General features: G+C 43.2%; 1 protein-coding gene across 2 annotated transcripts in view; it reads right to left on the minus strand.

Moving 5' to 3' along the window:
- The window catches only part of EIF2AK3 (eukaryotic translation initiation factor 2 alpha kinase 3), a 53,687-nt gene extending 31,181 nt beyond the window's left edge, over nucleotides 1–22,506 (minus strand). Inside the window, exons 1-2 of one of the 2 annotated variants that reach the window (XM_029046491.2) lie at nucleotides 22,362–22,506; nucleotides 12,261–12,390 (exon numbers count right to left, since the gene is read on the minus strand). The gene's annotated coding sequence lies outside the window, so the exon portion shown is untranslated. The remainder of the gene's footprint in view (nucleotides 1–12,260; nucleotides 12,391–22,361) is intronic. The other variant, XM_029046492.2, reaches the window with a different exon arrangement.
- Between the last annotated feature and the right edge of the window lie 266 nt (nucleotides 22,507–22,772).

Genomic DNA, 22,772 nt, shown 5'->3' on the forward strand with positions numbered 1-22,772 from the left:
GAGACATCATTCTGCATACACCTCCCATTCAAAAACCTCCAATGATGGCCAATTCCTCCCCTAAAGTAGAAACTTTGTAAAAGAGGCACTGGATCAGCTCCCTCCTCCCTATTCTCTTTTCCAACTTGCCCCTATCTTGCATGCTCTGTTTTGTCCAGTCGGGCTACTCGCTGTGCCTTGCTCAGTTTCTCCTGGCACTCTCCCTCCTGCTTCAACTCTGGCAGACCACTGTTTTCTTCCTCTTGGGCAACCGCCCAGTAAACTTAACACCCTCCTTAGCACTCATGCATATGTACGATATCTATTTACTCTGACCATGCTGATTGCAAATATTTAAGTTTGCCTTCCCCTTTAAACTGCTGTGGGCAGAGAACAATTCTCTCCTTTAGCCTGCACTCCCAAAGTGTCTAGGACAATGCACTGCATCAAGTGAGCACTCAACTAATGCACCTACTCCACCTTCTTCATGAAGGCTTCCCCCGGTTAGTTTCTCATTTTCCCACCCTATATTTTCCCCCAACTGACAAAATGGCACTTCCCCAATCCCTAACCAGAACTGTTACTTCCCCATAGCAATTATGTACCTATCTTTATACTGTTCTTCCCAACTACAGTATAAAATCCTTGAGGGTTAGCAGCAAAGTGGTGGAGTCAAGAATTAGAACCCAGGTCCTTCTGGTTCCCAGATTCGTGCTCTATCCACTAGGCCATGCTGCTCCTATCTCATAATCCTACTTTGCTCCATCATATTCCCACAGTCCACTGAGGGCTCCCCCACCCACCCTCCGCCGATAACCCTACCTCCTCCAGGCTTCAGGGAAAGGCTCTTTGGGATCACTAGCTTGGAGGAAAGGGGGAGTGTGCCCTAAAGTCAGACCAGACAGAAACATCAAATCAGTAGCAACCTGGTTTGTTTTTTTTTTATCACGGTAATTCATTCTGAACAAGTAAACTTTGCTTTTCACAGAGACTGACCCATTTACCTGCCAAACAGAACAAGGTAACTCAAAAATCTTGACAGTTCAAGATATGCTAAAGCAGACTAAAAACCAGAATCAGGACAGGGTGAATGGTAAAGTCAAATAGGTCTGGAAGGTAACAATCATACAGCATCGGGAAAGCACAAGGGACAGTGTAGCCATTTCAGATATTCAATACCGTATTTCCAGTGACCACCCGGCATTTATAATTAGTGTCTCATTTCAAACTGAAAACCAAATCACAAACAGATCCATCCACAGTACGTGTCTTAAAAGCCAATTGTACAATTGGTCATTGATCTAGAATTGTATATTTATTTTAGAATCACACATTTCTTAGCAGCTTACCGACCAATCTGCTGCTACTCTTTTCTACCAAACTGCAGACAATTTCCACATGTACAGCTCTGAAAAAAAAGTTCATTTTTCAGACATTCGGGACTGTTAACACGTCTCCACTTCTCGCCGCGTACATCTGTGAAAGCAGATGGTCCTTTTTCCTTGAGAGCGATGTGAAACATAGAGGCAGGCACTTCAGGTAGAGAGAGATGACATAATCCTCTCACAAAAGCATTACCTCACCTCCTAAGCTAAGGAATGAGTCACCCCCATAAGTCAGCTGCAAATCTCTTGGTAGGGAAAATGTAGGTTACTGCGATGCCTTCACACATTCCACTGATCTGTCAACATAAATAGCTATTTGTTCGACTTCACTGCTCGGCAACAGGGCCCCTAATTGTTGATTGGTTTGCTTTCCCAGCTCCCGTGGCAAAACGTGATTTCCTGCTATTTTAAATACCTGAGATACGGATCTTATCGGCGCTGTGATTTGATGGAAATGAAGCCTCTTCGATCTGAATAGCGACCTAGAGCCAAGTAGCCCATCTTGATCTCTATCGACACATCCACTTAAAACATCTCGGTGAGGTAATTCGATCTCTAAAATTCCAAACCAAACCGATGGGGCATAATGAATGTAAGTGGCACAGGTTACTAGGGAATTCACCGCCTGCCCCCCTCAAGCCGCGCTTCAGCTAACATTCCAAATTAACGTGCAGGTGGGAGGAGGGACACCAACTGGGAAAGGGAATAGGGTGATAGTTTCTGGATATTTGGGGGTGGGGAGGAAATGCCAGTCAAATTTATTATAGCCTACTTTCCTTTAGCTCAATGCAAAAATTGTATTTGTGTCACTTGTGACCTTCGCTAGGCAGTCCTTATCTTCCAACTCCAGGCAGGAAACACAATATTCACCACAGTATTAACCCACCTTCCCAGTCTTAGGTCAATCCGGGGTAATGCATTGCGTAGTGGATTGTGCACCGATTTGGGAGTGAGAAGGTCATAGGTTCTAATCCCGGCTCCACCTCTTGTCTGCTGTGTGGTCTTGGGCAAATCACTTCACTTCTCTATGCTTCTGTTACCTTGTCTATAAAATGGGGATGAAGGCTGTGAGCCCTAATGCATGACAGGGACTGTTCCAACCCGATTTGCTTGTATCCACCCCAGCACTTAGTAGAGTGCCTGGCACATAGTAAGCATTTAACAAATACTACAGTTATTATTATCATTACTGAAAACGTAAAACCCTGATGAACGTTTTCTACAATAGGCTTGCAATTCATTTGTTGGGGGCTAGTTGGAAGGAGAACATTAAAAAAAGAATGAGGAATAGTCCTATTGGAAACTAATTTTTGCCAATCATTTCCTTCTAATAGGACGATGGAGTCTCCCAGTGGGATTGGTGAATGACCCCTAGTCCTGAGACCCCTGGTCCTGTTCTCCCTCCTCCTGCCTGTATCGCCACCCCCCGCCAAGAGCTTAGCATACAGTAAACTGAAATATCACAATTGTTATTATTACTACTATAATGTTATTACTAAGTCTGAGAGCCCGATGTGGGACAGTGCCTGTGTCGGACCTGATTATCTTCAATCAGTCAATAGCTGATTGTTTGAGGCCCTCGTGGTACAGAGCCTGGGTCTGATCTGATTATCCACACAAGTACTGAGGTTCAGTAAGTGACACATAGTACAAGTTTCACAAATGACTAAATCATTATCATTCAGGGCCGAGAACCGGCTTGGAGGAAGTGATTCTACTGCTAGTGGTTTTACCCAATGCCACCTGCCTTGTCCGCTCTTATCTTTGCCAGTCACATCACGTCTCTGCTCGGTTATGGAGTGCAACCGGTAAGAGGGTAGGGTTGCAGCACACTGCTGATACTATGCTGTACTTTTTTTTAAATGGCATTTGTTAAGTACTCTCTAAGTGCCATGCACCGTACTAAGCGCTGGGGCAAAAACAAGCTAATCAGGTTGGTCACTGTCCTTGTCCCACACGGGGCTCACAATCTTAAACCTAATTTAACACACCTGTAAATATAAAGTCTGCCAGTCAATCAACGGCATTTGTTGTGTGCTTACTGTGTGCAGAGCACTATACTAATAAGCAACTGGTAAAGTAGAGTTCAGAGTTGGCAGGTGTGATCCCTGCCCACGAGGAACTAATCAATTAAGGCACTGTACTAGATGCTTGGGAAAGTGCAATAGAGAGAGAGTCAGCGAACACATTCCCTGACCACAATGAACTTGCAGTCTAGAGGGGGAGACAGACATTAAATAAATCATTTATAACTCATGGTTAAGAGGAGGAGATGGGCATTAAAATAAAGATAGTGGAAATAGTGTAAAGTTTAAAGAGATAAGCTAAGTAAGAATACCTAAAACAGGAGGCCTTGTGGGGAGGGGAAAAAGACACAAGGTAGACAGTTAAATTTCTTGGACTACAGTTAATAGACTGCTCAATTAATGGACAGTAATCACAGCTGCTGTGTCTTCCAAACAAAGGCCAATTCACACACAATTTAAAGTGGACAACAACTCCCACTGATTCAGCTCAACGTTAGTCAAACTTTCAGTCTTTGTTCTATTCATGAAGAAGGATAACAATGATTTCTGCTATGGCTGACCCTGTCAAAGAATGCTTCACACAATCATGTAAGTGGGGGACTTGATCAATCCATTACTAAATATTTACTGAATATTCACCAGACACATTCGCCTTATTGTTTTACCCGACCTTTCACCACTCTGGGCTTCGGGGAACACTAATAAGCATTCATAAGACGTTACTGAAACTAGCCGAAAACGCACAAAGCCCTCTCCTGATAGTTGGGTCAAAACCATTTTTAGTTTGGCATCATGCGTGCTTAGCCTAAATTAGTCCACTTCATAGCATCCCACTAAATCACACAGTAAAACTCTTCCAAGGGACTAATGAAACAAAATGATTTTCATTTCAATTATTACTAGATATGCAAGTCAATTATCCAAGCAATTATTCAAGTGCTGCCTCACCACATGATTTTGACAGTCATTTTCAAAAATAAATTGCAACCCAATCTTAGGAAGATGTTCATAAACAGTTTAATTTTGTACAAGTGAGAAATTAATTTAGACAACCAGAAAATGCCACACAAATACAGCAACTAAACTGTCCTACTGATCCAATTTATACATTAAAAAAAAATTACAAAGGCACATTCAGTATACATCTATCCAGTGTGGAAACAGCCCAATTACAAAGTATCAATACTCCCTTGGTATTTTGCAAAAGTGAATAAACATTTTGTGTTTTGGGAAAAAAAATGAAGAAACACTCTAGATAAGAATTACTAATCTGTACTCAAATGGCAAAAGCAATCACAGTTCTGAATTGGCTAAATTTATTAGAAAAGACAACTGCAAATCTCCACTGCTACACAACCTTGCCAGGATATGGTCATACTGCATGTCAATTTACAAAGTAAGTCAAAACCCAAGATACTACCCACAAAACATCTCTTTCCCCGACACTGAAATCAAAGGTTTTCTTCAGGTTTATTTGGTTGGGTGTTGTTGTTTTTTTAAGAATTAAGGCAACTTACTGAACATTTATACTAACATGCAAACAGCTGGGACAGTGACCTGACCCATGTAACTGCAAGCTCAAGGAGGGCAGGAATCACGCCTGCTAACTCTACTGCACTCTCCCAAGCACTTCGTACAGTGTTCAACACCCAGTGTTCAAATACCACTGACTGGACTGAGGAGGCTGCTGCTCCTGCTCATTCATTCAATCAATGGTATTTATTGAGTGCTTACTGTGTGCAGAGCACTGTACTAAGCGCTTGGGAAAATACAACAGAACAATAAACAGACACATTACCTGCCCACAGTGAGGGCAATTAGCTTGGCTTCGAAGCTCTCCATCACCTTGCCCCCTCCTACCTCACCTCCTTCCCTCACCACCTCCTTCTACAGCCCAGCCCGCACACTCCGCTCCTCTGCCACTAATCTCCTCACTGTGCCTTGTTCTCGCCTGTCCCGCCGTCGACCCCTGGCCCATGTCTCACCTCTGGCCTAGAATGCCCTCCCCTCCTCACATCCACCAAACTAGCTCTCTTCTCCCCTTCAAAGCCCTGCTGAAAGTTCACCTTCTCCAGGAGGCCTTCCTAGACTGAGCCCCCCATTTCCTCTGCTCCTCCTCCTCCCCTCATCGCCCCTACACCCTCCCTTTGCTCTACCCCCCAACCCATTGCACTTGTGCATATTTGTACATATTTATTATTCTATTTTATTAATGATGTATATATCTAGAATTCTATTTATCTATTTTGATGCTATTGATGCCTATCTAATTGTTTTGTTTTCTGTCTCCCCCTTCTAGACTGTGAGCCCATTGTTGGGTAGAGATTGTCTCTATCTGTGGCTTAATTGTACTTTCCAAGTGCTACAACAATGAATGAACGAACAAGCTTACAGTGCTCGCATCAGGGTCCCCATTCCAACCATCACCTTGTGGTCCCAACTCTCCCTCCCAGAAACAGCCATCCATCTCCCTTGTAAAAAAGCTTTAGCAGTGTGGAAGCAAAGACTGAGGAAAACCATTACTGCTCACTTTAGTACATTCATCTATCTAGCCTGGCCTTCTTTCATTTTATCTATTTTGAAATGCTCCCCTCCACTTGTTCCAGCCCACCACCCAGACTGGGAGCCCCAGGTGCGACAGGGACTGCGCTTTGGACTGTTTAGCTTGTATTCACTCCAATGCTTAGCACATAAAGTCAGTGCTTAATATTAGATCTAAGCAACAAGACAAAGCAGGACAAACCAAACAGTTTGGCTGGGAACAGCTAGACTTTAACACGAGCCAAAGCCAGGCAGATAAGATCTAAAAATGCAAAGATCCTACTTTGAAGAATAACCAATGACCTCATTCAAAGTGAGCTATGTTTCCTTGGTTCCCTACCCCCCTGCATAATGCACTTTTTTGGAGGATTGATTTGAAAGTAGTCCAGGGTCCCAATGAAGATTTCAGTAATAATTTATTACAACTGATGTTAATGCTTAACCCCCAGCAATCAGAGAGGGACAGGGGCCAAGGCTAATTTCCCACATATGTATTCTCCCCCAGCACTTAATACAGTGCTCTGCACACAGTAAGCACTTAATACCATTATGTCTACTAGTTCTCTTTCTCAAAGTAGCATTTGTATATTACTTGGCAGAGGAAGGGGAATGAGATACTACATCCCACAGTATCAATCACTGTTATTTATTGTGTGCAGAACACTGTACTAAGTGCTTGGGGGAATGCACTACAGTATCTCAAAATACTTTTCCTCAGTTAATGACTGTAAATCATTCCCATCCAGTTCAGGAGGACCTGCTAATTTTCTTTATAATCGGGTGGCTGAAGGCCACTAAGCATATGTTTGGCTACCCCAATTTTGGGAGACCCACGGATTTCCCTGGAGGCCAGTGTTCATTTGTTTTTATGTTATATGTTGTGTGTTTACTATGTGTCAAGCACTGTTCTAAGTCCTGGGGTAGATACAAATTAATCCCATTGGACACATTCCCTGTCCCACATAGGGCTCGGAGTTTAAGTAGGAGGGAGTAGGAATACCTCATAAATGAGGTATCTGAGGCACCAAGAAGTGATTTGGCCAGGTCTCTGCAGACATGTGGCAGAGCAAAGATCAGAAGCCAGGTCCTTTGACTCCTGGCTCGTGCTTTTTCCTATAGGCCATGCTGCTTCTCTGGGTTGGAAATGAAAACTGTACCTTGCAGCATGCTGGAAGGCTGGCTCCACAGAAGTAGTAGTAGTTACAAGAGTGTTTATTAAGTCGTTACTGTGTGCTGGGCACTAGTCTAAACACTGGAAAAGAGTACGTAGGTGGGAATTAAACACAGACCCTGTCCCTCAAGGAGCTCACAGCACTGTGTTGGAAGGAGGTGAGAAGCAGCATGGCCTACTAGAAAGAGCCCAAGCCTGGGAGTCAGAAGGACCCGGGTCCTAAACTCAGCTCTGCCACTTGTCTGTTGGGTGACCCTGGGCAAGTCACTTCCCTCATCTGGGCCGCAGTTACCTCATCTGTAAAATGGGGATGGAGTCTGTGAGCCCCACATGGGATAGGGACAGTGTCCAACCCAATTTGCTTTTCTTCACCCCACTGTTTAATACAGTGTCTGGTACAGAGTAAGAGCTTAATACCATAATTATTATTATTACCGCCATCCCTCCTCCCCACGAGACTGTGAGCTCATTGTGGACAGGGATTGTCACTGTTTATTGTTACACTGTACTTAGTACGGTGCTCTGCACACAGTAAGCGCTTAATATGAATGAATGAATAAACCTGTTCTGCTGAGAAAACTACCGAGGGCCATGAACCCTCCAAGAACAGGGCCTGTGTCTACATCATACTTGTAGATTCTCTCCCATTGCCTAGTACAGTGCTTTGCTCACAGTAAACCATCTTTAGATGATCCCAATTAGATGCCACTCTGGACCACAAAGTGGCCTGAATTTTGATAGATTAAAAAAGAACACACACAACAGTGTTTCTCCATTGAGTAAGCTTGAAAATAGAGCAGAAGGAAATAAGAAGGTAAAACAGAAGTAGCAATAGTTATTATTAATAATAATACTGGTAATGGTCTTAAAGGTATTTAGTGTGCACCTATGTGTAGAGCACTGTACTAAGCCCCTGGGAGAGTACACTACAATAGAGATAGCAGATACATTCCCTGCCTACAACAAATTTACAGTTTAGAGCAGGAGAGACACATTATTAATAATAATAATGGTTGTATTCATTAACTCCTTACTATGTGCCAAGCAAGTGTGGTATTTAAGCAGTATGTGCCAAGCACTGAACTAAACACCGGGGTATATACAAAATAATCAGGTTCCACATGAGGCTTATATTCTGAGTAGGAGGGAGAACAGGCATCGAATCCCCATTTTGCAGATGAGGGAACTGAGGCTCAGAGAAGGGAAGTGACTTGCCCAACGTCACACAGTGGTTAATGACAGAGCAGGGATTAGAACCTAGGTGCTTTGACTCTCTTGCTCAGGCACCTTCCACTAGTCCACACTGCTTCTTTAGAGAATCCACTTGATGCAGCACACTACACATTCCTTGCCTACAACGAGTTCACATTAACAGGGATGACAAACAAAAATATTTACAACTGGAGCAGTCAAAATAAATAACATATATTCTGTGAGTTCTGAAAACGGATCTGCGCCCTTTATTCACCCTTCTCCCAGAACCACAGCCCTTATATCCGTTATTTATTTATAATGATGTCTGTCTCCCCCTCTAGACTATAGGCTTGTGGTGGGAAGGGAACATATCTACCAACTCTATTGTACTCTCTCAAGTTACAAAAGTGCTCTGCACTTAGTAAATGCTCAATAAATATGATAGATTGATTTGTAGAAATAAATTCACAGGGGCAAGATTTGGCTGATGATTACCTGTCCAGAAAAAAATAAATAAATAAAAACTAATTTCCAATCTTCTCTCCTCCTGGTCGACTCTGGATAATGTAGGCAAAAATCAAAATTTTGTTTCCGCAGATAATTTAGTCTTACTGTCCCACAGAGAATTTGTCTTTCACCACTCTGCATTTGTAAGTGAACTGTCAGTCTTACCAAGCCATACGGAGAGACTCATAAGCAAAGACTATTTTCAACAACAGAATGAGAAACCATTCCACGCTGCTTTAAGTCTTTTGGATTTGAACAAGTTAACTTTAGAGGGGAAGGGTTAGAATGGAGGTGGCCTTTTTGGTAGGGATTAGTTCTATTTTCCAAAAGCCGCCGAAATGTAGTGTTAGCAGTGAAAACCAGACACTCAGACTGAACACAGCAGCTCTGGAAATTTCACTGACCTATTTGGGACAATATTCTTGATGGTATTAATAACTGTGGTATTTGTTGAGTGCTTACTACATACAAAAGACTAAGCACTGGGGTAGATACAAGGTATCCAGGTTGCACACAGTTCTTGTCCCACATGGGACTCACAGTCTTAATCCCCATTGTGCAAATGAGGTAACTGAGGCCCAGAGAAGTGACTTGCCCTAGGTCACACAGCAGACATGACAGAGCCGGGATCAGAACCCACGGCCTCTGACTCCCAGGCCCTTGATCTTTCCAATTAACGATATTACTCCTTGAATGGTTCCTCTTTGCCCTCTCGCACCAGTTACACGACTTGCCGTGATCCCCAACAAACTCGGGCCTCTTAATAAATCCGCAGGCTGTCACAGCCCCTTCAATCTTCTCTTGCCTTGGCCTCATCAAGCCTAACATCCTGCCCCACAGGTCAGGCTTTCTAGACCCTTTAATCCTTTCTGATGGAGTTCATCAATATCCTCTTGGAAATATCTTTCAATCTGCACCAACTGAGATACTTAAAACTAGACATATGGCTCTGGGGGGTCTCTCCCCAGTGACTATGAATACAGAAGTAGGATTACTTCACTCATTAAAGCATGACTCAGGTTGATGAATTCCAAAATGCCATTTTATCTTTCATGAAATCACAAGGCAGTTTTAACTCGGGTTCAGATCGGGGTTTACCGTATTATCGCTACCTATTCGGTACACCCTCCTTTTGTATTTGAATGGTCAGTCCCTCAGCTTAACAATCAACAGCATCTCCTTAATGAAGACACCCCATTTTTTTGACTCTCCCTGCTTTGCTTTCAAGTCATTTGGGAGTCTAATTACCAAGTAGCAGAAGCGTGGCCTACTGGAAGAAGTGACTTGCCCAACGTCTCACAGCAGACAAGTGGCAGAGCTAGAATCAGACCCCAGGTCCATCTGACTCCCAGATCCATGCTCTATCTACTAGGCCACACTTCTTCAAGGTGAAAAGCTCACAGCAATTGAAGTAAACATCAGCATTCTGTACATTAGATCTGTCCCAAGAACTATCGTACTTTTTTTTCCCCTCCCAGTAAAACACTATTGCTTAACATTAATTTCTTAACTTCCATGGGTGACTCGGCCAAAACAGAAAACCAGCAATTTAAATCAAAGCAATTGTTTTGGTATTTACACAAACTTCTATTATGCCACAATCCAAAGCTTCAATGATCTCAAATTCCAGAAAATATTCTTCATGTCATTCCCACGGCATACACATTTAACCAAGTTATTTGCAATTAAAGCTCACTGAACACACCAAGTTAATTTTTTACATTTTAATATAGTTCCCTAACATATTACGGGGCTTCAGTCTTTCTACGACATTTTTGTTCCACTTCCATTTTTCATGCAAACAAATGGCTATGTTTCTATAAAACACACTGGGCTAGTTTGCATGCAACGTGCTATGCAATGCATTACTTCTATTTTATTACCTCATGTGTCAAGAGCTCTTACAGTCTTCTGTTGGGGATGGGGGGTGGGGGAAGGAACTCAAATGCTTGCCGCTCATCTCAAAGCTAACTTAAAAAGATAAAATTCTGGTGAACTCAATATCAATTTTAATATTATCCTTTTGTATTTTTCAGCCGAACCTCTTTCTGATCTCACTGTTGACTTTAACAGATACTAAATAAAACCCACTAATGCAAACACCATCATATTACCCCTTGCTCTCAACAAAGCTATTAGAATGCAGAGAGAAGGATGGTGGACTTTCAGCCCACTTAGTGTCAATCAATGGAGTTTATTGAGCACTTAATGTGGGAGAAGCACTGTACTAAGTGCTTGGGAGAGCTCAGTATAACAGTGTTGGTAGACGCTCTCCCTGACCAAGAAATATAGGCGAAAAGACAGCATGAAAGAGAAGGAGACAATCAACCTCTCCGTCCCCCCAGCATGGGAATAATAGCAGTCCTCCGATTAACAGGGATTCCACCTAAAATTCACGAATAGCCCCCTCTCTCCAATTCTCCCTATGGACTCTCAAACAGTTCTTCAGATTGAGGGATTCTTGCATCCCCAAACCGGATAAGCTTCGACAGTATTTGGGCTACGACTGGGGGCTCGCTCGGCTGGCATGGGAGTTATGGGAAGAACATGCAGTGGAGAGACATACTGGTACGGGTGAGGACGTGCCCCTCAAAGCCACTATCACCACTTTTTTATTTTTTAAATGGTATTTGTTAAGCACTTACTATGCGCCAGACACTGTTCTAAATGCTGAGGTAGATATAAAATAATCAGATTGGACACAGTCCCTGTTGCACTTGTGGCTTACGGTCCTAATCCCCATTTTACAGATGAGGTAACCGAGGTCCAGAGAAGTGAAGTGACTTGCCCATGGTCACACAGCAGACAAGCGGTGGAGCCGAAATTAGAACCCAGGTTCTTCTGACTCCCAGGGCCGGGTTCTATCCACTGGGCCACGCTGCTTCTCTAGGTCACCTGTTCAACCCATGAGGCAGGGAGAGCAGGAGGCCAAAGAAGGAGCAGCAGGTGGCAAGGTAAGTAATGGCTGGACCCCTCCTTTGCACTTCCTTGTTTCGTGACTGGCTCTTTCTTAACGAAGGAGCCACGGTCTGACATTTTTTAATAGTCAACAGAGGAAAAAAGCCACTCCGACGCCACCAAAAAAATCAAATGATTTATAACAGGACATGAATCCATGGAAGAGAGGGGCCTAGAATTCACCATGAATAACTTCTAATCTACTTTTCAAGTCAGATATTTACCATCTACAGGGTCTGCGAACCGCAAATAGACTTTCTGAAATAACGCTAGACACTGCTGATGTCCTGAACAGTGAATGATGCTTTATAGGAGGGAAGTAGAGGAAAGGGAGGTAGGGACCTATGTCCCTCTTCAACCTGGGTTTCTAACCTTTAAAATTCAATGGCCTTGTTTTGTATGCCGATACTCAACCCAAGAAAATTAAGTATTAACTGAACGATTTTTTTCTACTAAAAAAAATAAAAGGCAGGTCAACATTTAGTAGGCGATTCTTACCTCTGGTTTGCTGAGGCTAGAGGACACCAGGGAACCAGATCCCACATCTAAATCCCAGTACTTCTGACCACGATTCTCGGGATCAAGTGCAGCAATGCGGCCATCCAGAGTACTGATGATTACTAATGACCTGCAAATTCCAAAAGCATTCTTATTAAAAATGATTTGAGAAAATTCCCAAATATTTACTCTAACTAGAAAATTTGGAAAAAAAAAGAACCAGATGGATTTTTTTGTAAATAAAGTGGTTATTCCAGCTGTATTTCTCCTATTTAGTTCAAAACTAATAGGGACGCAGCACGGCCTGGTAGATAGAACCTGGGCCTGGAAGTCAAAAGGACCTGGGTTCTAGTTCTGGCTTCAGTACTTGTCTGCTGTGTGACCTTGGTGGGCAAGACACTTCACTTCTCTGTGCCTCAGTTACCTCATCTGTAAAATGGGAATTAGGTTGGATGCAGTCCATGTCCCACACGGGGCTCACAGCCTTAATTCTCTTATATCTACTCCAGCTCTCTGAAGAGAGCCTGGTGCATACATAGTAAGTGCTTAAATACCTAAATAACAACAACAAAAAAAAACAATAAAAAAACTTGGGCAATAGCAATCAAAATTTGGAGTTTTTTGAAATCTGTCTCAAAGAACATGCTGGATCTTGAACAATTTCAAGAATAGCAAGTCAAAGCTCACAAACTTCAAATACTCGGCATTCAATAAATACCAGTGACTAATCAAAAAGCTCCAAACACATCTATCCCTCTATGCAAAAAGCAGGGAGAGGTACTTCGGTGCAATGGAAGCAACTTGGCTGCTAGCCTGCTGGAGAACTTTGGGCAAGTCACTTGACTTCTTCATACCTCGGGTATTCATTCAATTGTGTTTATTGAGCGCTTACTGTGCGCAGATCACTGTACTAAGTGCTTGGAATGTACAATTTGGCAACACATAGAGAGATGATTCCTAACCAATAACGGGCTCACAATCTAAAAGGGAGAGACAGACAGTCAAAAAAACCCTAGTAGTCAGGCATCAATACCATCAAAATAAATACATAGATAGATACGCATTAATAAAATAGAGTAATAAATAATATACACAAATATACACAAGTGCTGTGGGGAAGGGAAGGGGGTAGAGCAGAGGGAGGGAGTAGGGGCGATGCGGAGGGAAGGAGGGACAGAGGGAAAGGGAGGGCTCAGTCTGGTAAAGCCTCCTGGAGGAAGGGAGCTCTCCATCTGCACAATGGGAATAACAAAAACCAGCCTTTCCCTACCTCACAGGGATGTTGTGAGGTCAAAAAATGAGTTAGGTTACGTGAAAGCACTTTGAAAATATAAATACTGCATAAAATCAAGATATTATACAAGCCTAAAACTCCAGGCACAAAGATGTTGTCAGATAACCCCAGCACTGCAGAAAAAGTAGTCTTGCTAGGGGGTATGTTAAGGATAAGAAAGTCTCTAACACTGCTTTAGCAACTCAGAAAATACTTCAGAAGGAAAGAGAAAAGCTTTATTTCTGCAATTCTAATTATTGCTAAGACTGGTTTTCCCAGCTAACAAAATTCTGCTGCAGTGTTAGATCATTCCAAATGGTGGCTCCACAAGAATCGTTGGCTCTGTATCAGACTTTTCACCTGGTTCTTCCCACGCAAATGAACATGTACCATCAGTGGCATCAGCTTTCAATATGAAAAGCAAGTTTCCACTTATGTTGTGTGGGAATATATTCATAACACTTCCTGGAACACAGGTTTGATGCGGAAAGCATTTGGGGGCAGGGATTACGTGGGACATGGTAGAGTTAAGAGAGACTGAACTAACGAAGCATCATGGCCTAGTGGAAAGAACACAGGCCCGGGAGTCAAAAGGACCTGGGTTCTAATCCTGGCTCCGCCATTTGTTTGCTCTGTAAACATAGGCAAGTCGCTTAACTTCTCTGGCCCTCCATTACTTCATCTGTAAAATGGGGATTAAGACATGGGGACATGTGGGACATGGACTCTGTCCAACCTGATTAGCTTTTATCTACCCCAGTGCTTAGCATAGTGCCTGGCTCCCTCTCTAGACTGTGATCTCGTTGGGGATGGGGAATCTGTTGTTACATTGTACTCGCCCAAGCACTTAATACAGTGCTTGCACACAGTGAGTGCTCAATAAATATGACAATAAATGAATGGCACATAGTAACTTCTTAAATACCCAAAAAAAAACCCAACACACCAAAGCCAGAGAAAGAGACTCCCATATCTCCTATTTTGGCCAATTTTATTTCTACTACCATTAGCTAATCAGACTCCTGGCATTATTCAGGAGTTCTATCTCCAACCAAGAAGAGCTGCTAAGTCAAGAATATGATGGTGAAGACAGTTTCACCATCTGCATCTGAAAAGCAGCAGTCCCTTAGTTTTAAGTAGCCCATGTCCATTTGGAAAGGCATAGAAATAATCCTGTACAGTCTGCCCCCACATTTTTTTTCTTAATGGTACTCAAGTGCTTAGTATGTACCAGGCACTGTACTAAGCGCTGGAGTAAAGACAAGGTAGTCAGGTTGGACTCAGTCCATGTTCTTCAGCCTTAATCCCCATTTCACAGATGAGGGAACTGAGGCACAGTTTTGTTCTGTTTTGCTCTGCCATCTGTCTCCCCCAGTTAGACTGTGAGCCCGACACTGGGCAGGGATTGTCTCTATCTGTTGCTGAATTGTACATTCCAAGCACTCAGTACGGTGCTCTGCACATAGTAAGCGCTCAATAAATACTACTGAATGAATGAAAGTCAAGTGACTTCACCCAAGGTCAAAAAGCAGAAAGATGACAGCGCGAGAATTAGAACCCAGGTCCTTTTGACTCCCAGGCCCATGCTCTATTCACCAGGCCACACTGCTTTCTGAATCTCTACCAGGGTCTTCATTTTGTGTGAAGTTGAAAGAAAAACAAGTCACGCACCAAATATTAAATGATTATACCTTACAAATTCTGAAAAGATCAAATACTTATTTAAGTTTCAGTCAGTCCAATACAGGACCTAAAACAATTATGGAAGAACAACAAAACCAGTTGGATTTTGTTCCACCAGGAAAGGAGAGGGAAAGATTGAAGATGTGGGTAAACATGGGTTAAAATGAAAATTAACTTAAGGTGAAAACAGGGCATTAAAAAGACCTGTTCAAGGGCATCTGTCCTCTCTCCATGACTGATCTATCTTATTTATAATATTCTAGCTGATGGCTAAGAAAGGTGTTTAAGGCACTTTCAAAGAAAAAAGTGCATTTGGCTATATGGCTTAAAGACTTAAAAACATCTGGACAAACTTAAAACAATTTTAGTAATTATCTGTAAAACTTTCAACTGCTTCTGTTTCCCACCTGGTGGTGGAGGGGAGGGAGAATGTGCTTTTTATATGAACTGTTACAACTGTATACCATAAGTCTATAACTGTTTCAGAGAGTGATACTTTTCTCCTCAGAATTACTTTCATTTCACCCAGTTCCCCTATTGTTTTACTTTCCCCCCCAACCAATTTAGCTCACTGTCCAGTCATTTACTCACCATCATAGGGTGGATTATAAAATAAACTTCTGTTGAGCTTCCCAAAACAACCACCTATTGCTCATCTTCTCCAATTCTATTTACAGCTTTGCTTCTTATTTCCTGATGAGTTACATGCCCTTAACTCTCCTGAATTCCCTCTTTAGAGTCAGAAAAGGGAACAGTTTTGGCTTCACCCACTGCACCATGCAACTTCAACAAAAAAAGGTGATAGAAACTACAAATATGAATTTCTTACATTTGATCATCTTATTTTGAAATTTCTCAAGCATCCTTTGTCCTCGTAAAATATAAAGCTAAAAAAAATGCTTGCACAATTTAACCAGTTATTTGACATTTCTGTTGAGTACCTGTCCAGGGAAACTCTTAAACTATCCCTGGTTGGACTCTATTTCCTAGACCTCACCTAATAAGCAAACATTATTTTCCAAATCATTCCACCTTTATTTGATTATCCATCATCACAAGATCAACCATGCCCCAAATTAAAACAAATTTAGAGAGCCAGTGTTTCTGGATCACAAGAGTTTTTAAAGTAAAATATAATTGGTGGCTAAGACATTTTAAACTCATCATCAATACGGAGTTCAATTTGTCCTCACGGGAACATTATATTTTATTATGAACAAAGAAAAATGGCAAATCCTATTTAGCAGTCTTTTCCCAAAAATATTATTATATAAAGATAGTTTTGTGTGTTTTTTTTTAAGAGAGAGGGCATTGAGGCAGAGAGGTAAAGTAACATTCAGGAGAAGCATCAAGGCCTAGTGGATAGAACACAGGCCTGGGAGTTGGAAGGATCTGTGTTCTAATCCCTGCTCCACCACTTGTCTGCTGTGTAAACTGGAACAAGTCACTTTACTTTTCTTTGGCTCAGTCACCTCATCTGTAAAACGGGGATTAGGACTGTGAGTCCTGTGAAGGACATGGATTGGGTCCAATCTGATTACCTTGAACCTACTCCAAAACTTAGAACAGTGTCTGGAACACTGTAAGAGCTTAAATGATGCCATTAAACTGTAAGCTCGTTGTGGACAGGGAATGTGTCTGTTTATAGTTGCAATATCCTCTCTAAAGCTCTTAGTACAGTGCTCTGCACACAGTAAGCACTCAATAAATACGACTGACTGAACAAATCCTGAGAGCAGAAAAGAGAAATCCCCAACTCAGTGACCTACCCATTGAGACACATGAGAAGAGAAGTACAGGTCTTGTAGGATGGTTCCCCTCTTTGGTCCTGATACAAATTTGTAGGTCACTTTTCATTCCTAAATTCATTCCTAAATTTCTCCTTCTTTCCGTCTGCTTTATATTCCAGTAATTCTTTCCATTACATGAATGTTCAGTCTCTTCCTTCCATGATCTCCCTGTTCCCTCCTCCTCATAAATATCTGTCAGATCCATTCTTCCTCCTTTAGAATATGGCCTCCTGTTTCTACTGACTTCATTTTGGCAGCATCTTCTGGTCCTGAGGATACCAAAGCCTAACCTGGATCTCCAAGCAGCGTTCTGGGATACAACTAATTGTGGATCTGAAACTTGTGAGTTCCCGGTTCTACCAAACACTCTCTTGTGGTAATCTCTGGGTGGCCATGCCCCTGTGGTTTTCGCAAGAGAAGCAGTGTGACATAAGGGAAACAGCATAAGCCTGGAAGTCGGATGACCTGGGTTCTAATCTGACCTCTGCCACTTGCCTGCTAAGTGACCCTGGGTTAGTCACTGAACTTTTCTGTGCCTTAGTTTGTTCATCTGTGGAAATGGGGAAAAAGTAGTTGTGTTCTCCTTTAATAATAATAATAATGATGGTATTTGTTAAGCACCTACTATGTGTGAAGCACTGTTCTAAGCGCTGGGGGGAATACAAGGTGATCAGATTGCCCCACTTGGGGCTCACAGTCTTAATCCCCATTTTACAGATGAGGTCACTGAGGCAACAGAGAAGTAAAGAGACTTGCCCAAAGTCACACAGCTGACAAGTGGCGGAGCTGGGATTAGAACCCACGACCTCTGACTCCCAAGCCCGGGCTCTTTCCACTGAGACACGCTGTTTCTCTAGTTTGTGAACCCCAGGTGGTACAGGTGCCAGGTCTGATTTGCTTATGCTGAATCTATTCAAGTGCTTAGTTTAGTGCTTGGCACATAGTAAGTTAGAATACCATTTTTTATGATTGTTATGACCTACTTATTGCTGGGATAAGCAATACTAAAGTTCATAATGGTTTTTCCAAACACCTTTTGAAATTGCTCTTAAGTGTAAACATTCCAACATACATTAATAGCTAAACTTTATGTGGACAAACACAGTAAGTTGAGTAGTCAAAGTTTTGTCTGTTGAAAAAACAGAACTCTTGATATTTTACTTCAACTTCTAAGAAAGAATGTATATATGGTAATCTGTCACCAACTATAATGCCACATGTAAAATATTAAAATCCAGAAATTTTTGTCTTTAATTAGGGAAGGAACCTGCTATGAGACTGTCAGCCAAAATGAATTTATTTTAGCTCATCTTCAAAGACAAATTATGCAGGGTAAGCACTAAAAATTTCAGTGAAAATGACTTGTAGGATTCACAATGGCACATTTCCAGTAAGAAAAAGACCAGTCCAGAAACAAATAAGCATGTCTGCTTTGATTTTATGTTTTCTCCAGGGTTGGGTATCAAGCCTATGTTCTTTCATTGGAGAAAAATAAATAGTAACTTTTATGGTATTTGCTAAAGCACTTATCCTGTGGCAGGCATCGTACTGAGCGTTGGGGTGGATGCAAGCTAATTAGGTTGGACAGAGTCCATGTCCCACTTGGGGCTCACAATCTTAATGTCCATTTTAGAGATGAGGTACATTTTACAGAGGTACAGAGAAGGGAAATCATTTGCCCACGATCACACAGCAGACAAGTGGCATAGCCGGGATGAGAACCCAGTAATCAAAAACAAACAGGAATAAACAAAATATTCAATAATGTGCACAGAATTAAATTGGGTTCCATAATTTCATCAATTACTCTCCCCAGCTGTTTTGTCATGAACGCTTGGGTTAGCTAGTTTCCTTTGCTCCACCTCCTCGACTTCCCACAGGATGTTGGCTTGTTATTGTGCACTCATGTCTTCTGGTTTTGTTGCTTTATAAAAACTTGTGTTTAAGAATGTTGAATGATCGTTACATTTCAGCAAAAAGAGAGTTAGCTTTGAAAGAATCTTCCTTGGCTTATTTGAATCTAGACTTTTTGACTTCAAAAACTTTGGTTCTCTTTTTGTTGCTTACAACCATCGGTTGAAAGATCTGTAGGAAGAATTGCAAGCAGGTCTAAGATACGAATTATGAAACTACGGTAGCACTTCTGAGAAATAAACATATGCAACTTATTGTCTTCTCTAAGCTGTTCTTCATACTAAATACTTAAACAGTAACTACATACCATCGGGATTAAGCTAATAATAATTTGTCTCCTGATAAGAGTTTGGGTTTTTAACACAAAAAGGTTATTGTGCAATCATTTGGGAGCTATTGGTTTTCGGTATATTCCACATTATTGGTTCTAACCACTGATATTCTGCAGTTCTCCTAATTCCTCCAACTGCAGTTTCTCATCTGGAGATTTGGCACACTGAACCAGAGATGATGGGAGGTTTAATTAGCTGCAGAATGATCTGAAAAAACAGTACTAAATAAAATCATTTAGATACCACTGGTTGGAGTTTGGAAAACAGGCTGAAGTCAAAACAAAACCCTTCCAGGGCAAGATACTGGCGGGGAAAACCGTTTTCTCCAACTCTAGTGTAATAACAAAGTACAGTCACTGAGGTGGCTAAGAAAGGCTGTTTTTGTCTGCAGCACATTATTTTCAGAATCAAAAGAAACTCGGAGAGCCAACAGAGGCAGAAATTAAGGACTCTTCAGGCCAGGATGCCGTTCAGAAAATACCTCGCTCTCACATCCCTTTTAAAAACAATGTTGATATCAAAGGGACGCTGTCTCTCCTGCCACTCCAACATGCACCAAAACAAAAAATCTGGTCTGGGAGGCTCCTAACATTACTGAGGATGAAAAAGAGGAAGAGAGGAAATGTGCACTTTCCTTTCAAATACTGATCAGAGCTCTGTGAGTAGCTCAGAGTGCGATGCAAGCTCACGATGTTACACTTACTCTCCCAAGCGCTTACTACAGTGCTCGGCACCCTGTAGGCGCTCAGTAAATACCACTGATTGGGGAGGGAGTGCTGGGGAACAGAAACAACCAGAAATCTTCCGCTTTGCTCCTCTCCCACCACCCCACCCGAGTGACTAATTTCCTATTTTATTTTTTTTTGTAATGGTATCTGTTAAGCACTTACTATGAGAAGCAGGAAGGCCTGGTGACAAGAGCCTGGGCTTGGGAGTCAGAGGACGTGGGTTCTAATCCCGACTCCGCCACTTGTCTGCTGGGTGACCATGGGCAAGCCACTACACTTCTCTGGGCCTCAGTGACCTCATCTGTCAATGCTGTGAGCCCCATGTGGGACAGCCTGATTACCTTGTAGCCACCCCAGTGCTTAGAACAGTGCTTGGCACAGTTAGCGCTTAATAAATATTATTGTTAATATTTATAAGGACTTGGGTGGATACAAGCTAATCAGTCCCTGTCCCACATAGGGTTCATAGCTCAGAACAGTGCTTGGCATATAGTAAGCGTGGCTTGGGGAAAGAGCCTGGGCCTGGGAGTCAGAGGATGTGGGTTCTAATTCCGGCTCTGCACTTGTCAGCTGTGTGACTTTAAGCGAGTGACTTAACTTCTCTGGGCCTCAGTGACCTCATCTGTAAAATGGGGATTAAATAATGCAAGCCCCATGTGGGACAATCTGCTTACCCTGCATCCACCCCAGCATTTAGAACAGTGCTTGGCTGTTATAGTAAGTTAAAGTATGTTACAGAGTAAGCATTTAATAAATATTATTATTACTAAGCACTGGGGTGGATACAAGCTAATCAGTCCCTGCCCCTTAGAACACTGGTTGGCACATAGAGCTTAATAAATACTAGTGTTGTTATTAATAAGCGCTGGGGTGGATACAAGCCAATCAGTCCCTGTCCCACATCTCACTGCTTAGAACAGTGCTTGGCACATAGTAAGTGCTTAATAAATACTACTGTCGTTATTACTATGTGCTGGGGTGGATACAAACCAGTCAGTCCCCATCCATCTCACTGCTTAGAACAGTGCTTGACACAGAGTAAGCACTTAACAAATACCATAACAATAAGATTTTTACAGAGGAGGTCACCGAAGCCCAGGGAAAACGACTGACCCAAGGTCACACGGCAGCCAAGCGGCTGGGGGGCGGGATCAGAACCCAGGTCCCGGGTCAGGCGACTTCCCTGTTCTGCTCCCTGACCTCAGCAGGGGTTGGGGGGGCCATAACAGGCGCCTTCATTCATTCGATACTATTTATTGAGCGCTTACTGTGTGCAGAGCACTGTGCTAAGCACTTGGAATGGACAATTGGGCCAGAAAGAGACAGTCCCTGCCCAATGATGGGCTCACAGTCTAAACGGGGGAGACAGACAGTAGAGCAAAAAACAAAACAAAAACACCACCACCAAGATGAATAGAATCAAGGGAATGGACAGTTCATTAACAAAATAAATAGGGTCATAAATAACATATACAAATGAGCACAGTGCTTAGGGGAGGAGGAGCAGGGGGCAAAGGGGGGCTCAGTCTGGGAAGGCCTCCTGGAGGAGGTGAGCTCTCATTAGGGCTTCGAAGAGAGTCAGTTTGGCGAATGAATGAATGCATTCATTCGATACTATTTATTGAGCGCTTACTGTGTGCACAGCACTGTGCTAACCGCTTGGAATGGACAATTGGGCGACAGATAGCGACAATCCCTGCCCAGTGCTGGGCTCACAGTTAAACGGGGGAGACAGACAGCAGAGCAGAACAAAACAAAAACATCATCATCGGGATAAACAGAATCAAGGGGATGGCCAGCTCATTAACATAATAAAGAGTGTAAAAAATAATATATACAAATGAGCACAGTGTTGAGGGGAGGGGGAGCAGAGGGAAAGGGGGGGCTCAGTCTGGGAAGGCCTCCTGGAGGAGGTGAGCTCTCAGGAGGGCTTTGAAGAGAGTTAGTTTGGCGAATGAATGAATGCATTTATTCAATAATATTTATTAAGCGCCTGCTATGTGCACAGCACTGTGCTAAGCGCTTGGACTGCCCAACTGGGCAGCAGTTAGAGACCAGCCCTGCCCCATGATCGGCTCAAAGCCTCAACGGGGGAGACAGACACAAAACAAAACAACAATCATGGAGATAAAGAGAATGAAGGGGCTGTGCACCTCATTAATAAACAGGGTCATAAATAATATATGCAAATGAGCAGAGTGCTGGGGGGAGGAGGAGCAGAGGGAAAGGGGGGCTCAGTCTGGGAAGGCCTCCTGGAGGAGGTGAGCTCTTTGAAGAGAGTTAGTTTGGCGATTGAATGAATGCATTTATTCAATAATATTTATTGGGAGCTTGCTATGTGCACAGCACTGTGCTAAGCGCTCGGGGGGGGGGGGTCCCACCTGCTGCTCGGCCGCGGGTCCGGCTCGTCGTCCGGCTCCTGGTCCCCGGCGGCGTCTTCCACCGTCACTTCGGCGGCGGCCACGGGACGCTGCAGCGGTTGCAGCGGTTGCAGCGCGCCTTCCTGCAGCTGCAGCAGCTGCAGCAGCTGCAGCAGCAGCAGCGCCAGGCCCAGGCGGCCCGGCCGCGTCGCGCGCTCCATCAGCGGCCACGCACGCGCCGCGGAGCCTCCAAACCAGCGGCCACGTCTAAGCCCCGCCCCCTCCGCGGGAGGGCCCGCCGCCATTGGACCAAGCCCTCCGCCCGGGCCCCGCCTCCCAGCCGAGGCCTGCGCGCCCATTGGCCCGCTCCGCCGTCACTCACCACCCGGGGCTGGAGGGGCGGGGCCGGCGCTCCCCCGTTGTCAACATCGC

Source organism: Ornithorhynchus anatinus, chromosome 18 (assembly GCF_004115215.2).
Source record: "Ornithorhynchus anatinus isolate Pmale09 chromosome 18, mOrnAna1.pri.v4, whole genome shotgun sequence".
Lineage (NCBI taxonomy): Eukaryota > Metazoa > Chordata > Mammalia > Monotremata > Ornithorhynchidae > Ornithorhynchus > Ornithorhynchus anatinus.